This window comes from Anomalospiza imberbis, unplaced genomic scaffold, assembly GCF_031753505.1.
Source record: "Anomalospiza imberbis isolate Cuckoo-Finch-1a 21T00152 unplaced genomic scaffold, ASM3175350v1 scaffold_1333, whole genome shotgun sequence".
In the NCBI taxonomy this organism is placed as follows: Eukaryota; Metazoa; Chordata; class Aves; order Passeriformes; family Viduidae; genus Anomalospiza; species Anomalospiza imberbis.
The window spans coordinates 1-7000 of NW_027099732.1; the positions used below are offsets into that span (position 1 = coordinate 1).

A 7000-nucleotide genomic window follows, 5' to 3' on the forward strand; every position below is an offset into this window, starting at 1 on the left:
CCCCCCAGAATAACTCCAGGACCCCCCCCAAAAATCACACCGGGACCCCCCCCAAAATCACACCGGGACCCCCCAAAATAACCCCGGGACCCCCCCCCCAAAATCACACCGGACCCCTAAAATAACTCCAGGACCCCCCCCCAAAATCACACCGGGACCCCCCCCCAAAATCACACCGGGACCCCCCCAAAATAACTCCAGGACCCCCCCAAAATCACACCGGGACCCCTAAAATAACTCCAGGACCCCCCCCCCAAAAATCACACCGGGACCCCCCCCCCCGAAATAACCCCGGGACCCCCCCCCCCCCCCAAAATCACACCGGGAACCTCCGAAATAACCCCGGGACCCCCCCCCCCCCAAAATCACACCGGGACCCCTCCCCCGAAATAACCCCGGGACCCCCCCCAAAATCACACCGGGACCCCTCCCCCGAAATAACCCCGGGACCCCCCCCATAATAACCCCGGCACCCCCCCCCCCAAAATAACCCCGGGACCCCCCCCAAAATCACACCGGGACCCCCCCAAAATCACACCGGGTCCCCCCCCGAAATAACCCCGGGACCCCCCCCAAAATCACACCGGGACCCCCCAAAATAACCCCGGACCCCCCCCAAAATCACACCGGGTCCCCCCCCGAAATAACCCCGGGACCCCCCCCCAAAATAACCCCGGTACCACTCCCCCTCCCCCAGAAATAACCCCGGGACCCCCCTCCAAAAAAATAACCCAAAAAACCCCAGGACCTCCCCCCAAAAAAAGCGCGGGACCCCCCCCCAAAAAAACCCCCAAGGCTCCCCAAAATAACCCCAAAATCTCCCCCCAAAAACCCCAAAATGACCCCGGGACCCCCCTAAAAACCCCAAAATAATAACGGGACCCCCCAAAAAAACCCCAAAATGACCCCGGGACCCCCCTAAAAACCAAAAAAAATCCCCAAAAAAACCCCAAAATGACCCCGGGACCCCCCCAAAAAAACCCAAAAAAATCCCCAAAAAACCCCAAAATGACCCCGGGAACCCCCCAAAAAAAACCCCAAAATAGCCCAAAAACCCCAAAATGACCCCGGGACCCCCCCCAAAATGACCCCAAAAAAACCCCAAAAAGTTAAAAATGGGGGGTCCGGGGTCATTTTGGGGTCATTTTGGGTCATTTTGGGTTTATTTTGGGTTATTTAGGAGTATTTTGGGTCATTTTGGGGTCATTTTGGGTTATTTTTGGGTTATTTTGGGGGTCTCGGTGTTATTTGGGTTATTTAGGATTATTTTTGGTTTATTTCGGATTTTTTTGGGTTATTTTGGGATTATTTTGGGATTATTTGGGGTTATTTTGGGTTATTTTGGGATTATTTGGGGTTATTTTGGGATTATTTGGGGTTTATTTTGGGTTATTTAGGAATATTTTGGGATTATTTTGGGTTATTTTGGGTTATTTTGGGGTCATTTGGGGTTATTTTGGGTTATTTAGGAATATTTTGGGGTTATTTGGGATTATTTTGGGGTCATTTTGGGATAATTTTGGGATCATTTTGGGGTTATTTTGGGGATTATTTTTGGGGTTATTTTGGGGTTATTTTGGGATCATTTTGGGGATTATTTTGGGATCATTTTGGGATCATTTTGGGGATTATTTTGGGATCATTTTGGGATAATTTTCGGGATTATTTTGGGGTTATTTGGGTTTATTTTGGGGATTATTTTGGGGATTATTTTGGGATAATTTTGGGATAATTTTGGGGTTATTTTGGGGATTATTTTGGGGTTATTTTGGGATCATTTTGGTCTATTTCAGGACCATTTTGGGGTTATTTGGGTTTATTTTGGGCTAATTTTGGGGATTATTTGGGATCATTTTGGGATAATTTTCGGGATTATTTTGGGGTTATTTGGGTTATTTTTGGGATTATTTTGGGGATTATTTTGGGGAATATTTTGGATAATTTTGGGATAATTTTGGGGTTATTTTGGGGATTATTTTGGGGTTATTTTGGGATAATTTTGGGATAATTTTGGGATAATTTTGGGATCATTTTGGGATCATTTTGGGATCATTTTGGGATAATTTTGGGGTTATTTTGGGGTTATTTTGGGGTTATTTTGGGATCATTTTTGGTTTATTTCGGGACCCATTTTGGGGTTACTCGCGGTTATTTTGGGGTTATTTCGGGATCATTCTGGGGTTCATTCCGGTCTCTCTCCCCCCCCCCTCCCCTCTTTAACCCCCTTTAACCCCTTCCCCCGCCGGGGCCCCGCAGCGGCCGGAGCCCCCCCCGCCCCTCCCCCATGCGCAGGGGGCGATGCCGCGCCCCTCCCCCCCCGCGCTGCCGCTGCTGCTGCTGCTGGTGGCCACCAGAGGGAGCCCCGGGGCCAGCGGGGCCGGCGCCAGCGCCGCGCTGCGCATGGGTGAGAACCGCGGGGATTTGGGGTTTTTGGGGGGGTTTTTGGGGGGTTTTGGGGTTTTGGGGGTTTTGGGGTTTTTAGGGGGTTTTGGGGCTTTTATGGGGTTTTTGGGTTTTTTGTGTGGTTTTTTTTTGTGGGGTTTTATGGGGTTTTATAGGTTTTTTTTGGGTTTTTTGGTGGTTTTTTTGGTGTTTTTTTTGTGGGGTTTTATGGGGTTTTTATAGGGTTTTGGTGGGGGTTTTGTGAGGTTTTTTGGGGTTTTTTTTTGGCTTTTTGGGGTTATTTGGGGCTGGAGGTTTGGGGGTTTTTGGTTTTTTTTTGTGGGGTTTTATGGGGGTCTGGGGGGTTTATGGGGTTTGTGGCCACCAGAGGGAGCCCCGGGGCCAGCGGGGGCTGCAGCCAGCGCCACGGTGCGCATGGGTGAGAACCGCGGGGATTTGGGGTATTTGGGGGTTTTGGGGGTTTTTGGGGGGTTTTGGGGTTTTATGGGGCTTTTATGGGGTTTTTGGGTTTTTTTGTGCGTTTTTTGTGGGGTTTTTATGGGGTTTTATAGGTTTGTTTTGGGTTTTTTTGGGGTCTTTTTGTGGGGTTTCATGGGGTTTTTATAGGGTGTTGGTGGGGTTTTTGTGGGGTTTTTATGGGTTTTTTTTGGGGGGGATTTTGTGTGGTTTTTATGGGGGTTTTATGGGGTCTGGGGGGGTTTATGGGGTTTGTGGCCACCAGAGGGAGCCCCGGGGCCAGCGGGGGGCCGCAGCCAGCGCCACGGTGCGCATGGGTGAGAACCGCGGGGATTTGGGGTTTTTGGGGGGTTTTGGGGTGTTTGGGGTTTTTTTGGGTTTTATGGGGCTTTTATGGGGTTTTTGGGTTTTTTGTGTGGTTTTTTTTGTGGGGTTTTATGGGGTTTTATAGGTTATTTTGGGGTTTTTTTGGGGTCTTTTTGTGGGGTTTCATGGGGTTTTTATAGGGTTTTGGTGGGGTTTTTGTGGGGTTTTTTGGGGTTTTTTTTTGGCTTTTTGGGGTTATTTGGGGCTGGAGGTTGGGGGTTTTTTTGGGTTTTTTTTGTGGGGTTTTATGGGGTCTGGGGGGGGGTTTATGGGGTTTGTGGCCACCAGAGGGAGCCCCGGGGCCAGCGGGGCCGCCGCCAGCACCCACGGTGCGCATGGGTGAGAACCGCGGGGATTTGGGGTTTTGGGGGTTTTTATGGGGTTTTGGGGGTTTTTCAGGGATTTTGTGGGATTTGTGGGGTTTTTGTTGTTCTTTTTTTGGTTTTTTTTTTTGGGCTTTTATGGGGTCGGGGGGGTTTATGGGGTTTGTGGCCACCAGAGGGAGCCCCCTGGGCCAGCGGGGCCGGCGCCAGCGCCGCGCTGCGCATGGGTGAGAACCGCGGGGATTTGGGGTTTTTGGGGGTTTTTTGGGGTGCCCAATCCGGTTCTGACCCTCCCCGCCCCCCCCCAGCCGCCATCCTGGACGAGCGGGGGGGCCTGCGGGCGGGGCGAGCGCCTGGCGCTGGCGCTGGGCCCCGGGAGCACGTCAATGGCCCGGGGGGGGGGCGCCCCCCGCCCGCCTGGAGGTCGATGTGTTCGAGCTGTCCCGGGACAACCAGTACGAGACCACCGACACCAGTAAGGGACTGGGAGGGACTGGGGGGACTGGGGGGGGGGCAAAAACCAGTACGAGACCACCGACACCAGTAAGGGACTGGGAGGGACTGGGGGGACTGGGGGGGGGCAAAAACCAGTACGAGACCACCGACACCAGTAAGGGACTGGGAGGGACTGGGGGGACTGGGGGGACTGGGGGCAAAAACCAGTACGAGACCACCGACACCAGTAAGGGACTGGGAGGGACTGGGGGGACTGGGGGGGGGGCAAAAACCAGTAACGAGACCACCGACACCAGTAAGGGACTGGGAGGGACTGGGGGGACTGGGGGGGGGCAAAAACCAGTACGAGACCACCGACACCAGTAAGGGACTGGGAGGGACTGGGGGGACTGGGGGGGGGGGCAAAAACCAGTACGAGACCACCGACACCAGTAAGGGACTGGGAGGGACTGGGGGGACTGGGGGGGGGCAAAAACCAGTACGAGACCACCGACACCAGTAAGGGACTGGGAGGGTCAGGGCTGGGATTTGGGCTGGGATTTGCGGGGGGATCTGGGGGAATTTGGGGTTCAGGGGGGTTCAGGGTTTGGATTTGCGGTTCAGGTTTGGGATTCAGCACTGGGATTTGGGGTTCAGGGGGTTCGGTGTTCGGATTTGGGGTTTTGGGGGATTCAGGGTTCAGGGGGGTTCCAGGGTGGGATTCGGGGATGGGATTTGGGGTTTGGGGGGGTTCAGGGTTCGGATTTGGAGTTCCGGGGGGTTCAGGGGGTCCCCCTGACACCCCCGTTCCCTCCCCAGGGTGTCAGATCCTGCCCAAGGGGGCTCAGGGCTGGGATTTGGGGGAATTTGGGGGCGATTTTGGGTTGGGGGTTTGGATTTGGGGGGGGTTTGGTGGGATTTGGGGTTCAGGGGGGTTTGGGGGGTCCCCCTGACACCCCCTTTTCCCCCCAGTGTGTCAGATCCTGCCCAAGGCGTGGTCTCGGTGCTGGGTCCGGCCGCCAGCCGGCTGCTGCGGCCACGGTCAGTCACATCTGCGGGGAGAAGGAGGTGAGGGACCCCAAAAACACCCCAAAACCATCTCAAAACTGACCTCAGCACCCTGAAACACCCAAAAACCACCCCAAAACCACCCCAAAACTGACCTCAGCACCCCCAAAACCCAAAACCACCCCAAAACACCCCAATGCCACCCCAAAACTGACCTCAGCACCCCCAAAACCCCAAAACCACCCCAAAACACCCCAAAATCCCCCAAAACCGAAAAAACACCCCAAAAACCCCAAACCCCACCAGGGACCCCCCAAAAACGCGCCCAGGATCCCCCGGACCCAATTGACCCCAAATTCCCCCAATGTCCCCAGTGTCCTTTTGGGGCTGATTTTTGGTGCTGATTTTGGGGTTTTGGGGCCTATTTTGGGCTGATTTTGGGGCTGAATTTTGGGGGTGATTTTGGTGTTTTGGGGCTGATTTTTGGGGTGGTTTTTGGGTCCGATTTTGGGGTTTTGGGCTGGTTTTGGGGCTGATTTTGGGGCTGATTTTTGGGGTGGATTTTGGGGCTGATGTTGGGACCGATTTTTGGGGTGGATTTTGGTGTTTTGGGGCTGATTTTTGGGGTGGATTTTGGGGTGGATTGTGGGGTTCTGGTGACGATTTTTGGGTTGGATTTTGGGGTTTTGTGGCTGATTTTGGGGCTGATTTTTGGGTTGGATTGTGGGGTTTTGGGGCTGAATTTTGGGGTGGATTTTGGGGCCGATTTTGGGGTTTTTGGGGCTCTAGGGCTGATTTTTGGGTGGATTTTGGGGTTTTGGGGCTCTAGGGCTGATTTTTGGGGTGGATTTTGGGGTTTTGGGGCTGATTTTTGGGGCCGGTTTTGTGGCTGATTTTGGGGCTGATTTTTGGGTTGGATTTTGGGGTTTTGGGGCTGATTTTTGGGGTGGATTTGGGGTTTTGGGGCTGATTTTTGGGTTGGATTTTGGGGTTTTGGGCTGAATTTTGGGGTGGGATTTTGGGGCCGATTTTGGGGTTTTGGGGCCGGTTTTGGGGGTGGCTCCGGCCGTCCCCGGCGCCCCCGATGTCCCCCCCAGATCCCGCACATCCGCGTGGGCCCCGAGGACGCGCCGCGGCCGCCGCTGCTGCGCCTGGCGGCGCTCAGCCTCTACCCCAGCAACGAGGACGTGAGCCAGGCCCTGGGGGGCTCCTGCGCAGCCTGCGCGCCCCCCCGGCCTCGCTCATCTGCGCCCGCGCCGAGTGTGAGCAATCCGGGCTGGAATTTTGCCATTTTATTAGGGATTTATGGGGGTTTTATTGGGTTTATTGGGATTTATTTGGATTTATTGAGATTTTATTGGGATTTATTGGGGTTTATTGGGTTTTCTTGGTGATTTATGGGGATTTATTGAGGTTTATTTGGGGTCTGGGGGGGCTCCTGCGCAGCCTGCGCGCCCCCCCGGCCTCGCTCATCTGCGCCCGCGCCGAGTGTGAGCAATCCGGGCTGGAATTTGGGGATTTATTGGGGTTCATTGGCGTTTTATTGGGGATTTATTGAGATTTTATTGGGGTTTATTGGGGGTTTATTGGGGTTTTATTGGGGTTTTATTGAGTGTTTGTTGGTATTTACTGGGTATTCATTGGGGTTTATTGGGATTTATTTAGGTTTATGGGGATTTCTTGGGGTTTATTGGGATTTATTGGAATTTATTGGGTTTATTGGGTTTTCTGGTGATTTATGGGGATTTATTGGGGTTTATTTGGGGTCTGGGGGGGCTCCTGCGCAGCCTGCGTGCCCCCCCGGCCTCGCTCATCTGCGCCCCGCGACGAGTGTGAGCAATCCGGGCTGGAATTTGGGGATTTATTGGGGTTTAATGGGGGATTTATTGGGGTTTATTGCGGTTTTATTGAGGTTTATTGGGGGTTTATTGGGATTTATTGGGGTTTATTGGGGATTTATTGAGATTTTATTGGGGTTTATTGGGGGTTTATGGGCGTTTATGGCGGTT

At 53.5% G+C, this 7000-nt stretch overlaps 1 long non-coding RNA gene across 2 annotated transcripts; it reads left to right on the plus strand.

Annotated features, from left to right (window-relative positions):
- Positions 1-3860: 3860 nt before the first annotated feature.
- On the plus strand, positions 3861-6261 carry LOC137466077 (uncharacterized). 2 transcript variants are annotated; one of them, XR_010994979.1, is made up of 3 exons: positions 3861-4023; positions 4956-5051; positions 6089-6261. It is a non-coding gene; the product is annotated as an uncharacterized lncRNA (long non-coding RNA). The 2 variants fall into 2 exon arrangements; XR_010994980.1 differs by lacking the exon at positions 3861-4023 and adding an exon at positions 4478-4502.
- Positions 6262-7000: the final 739 nt, after the last annotated feature.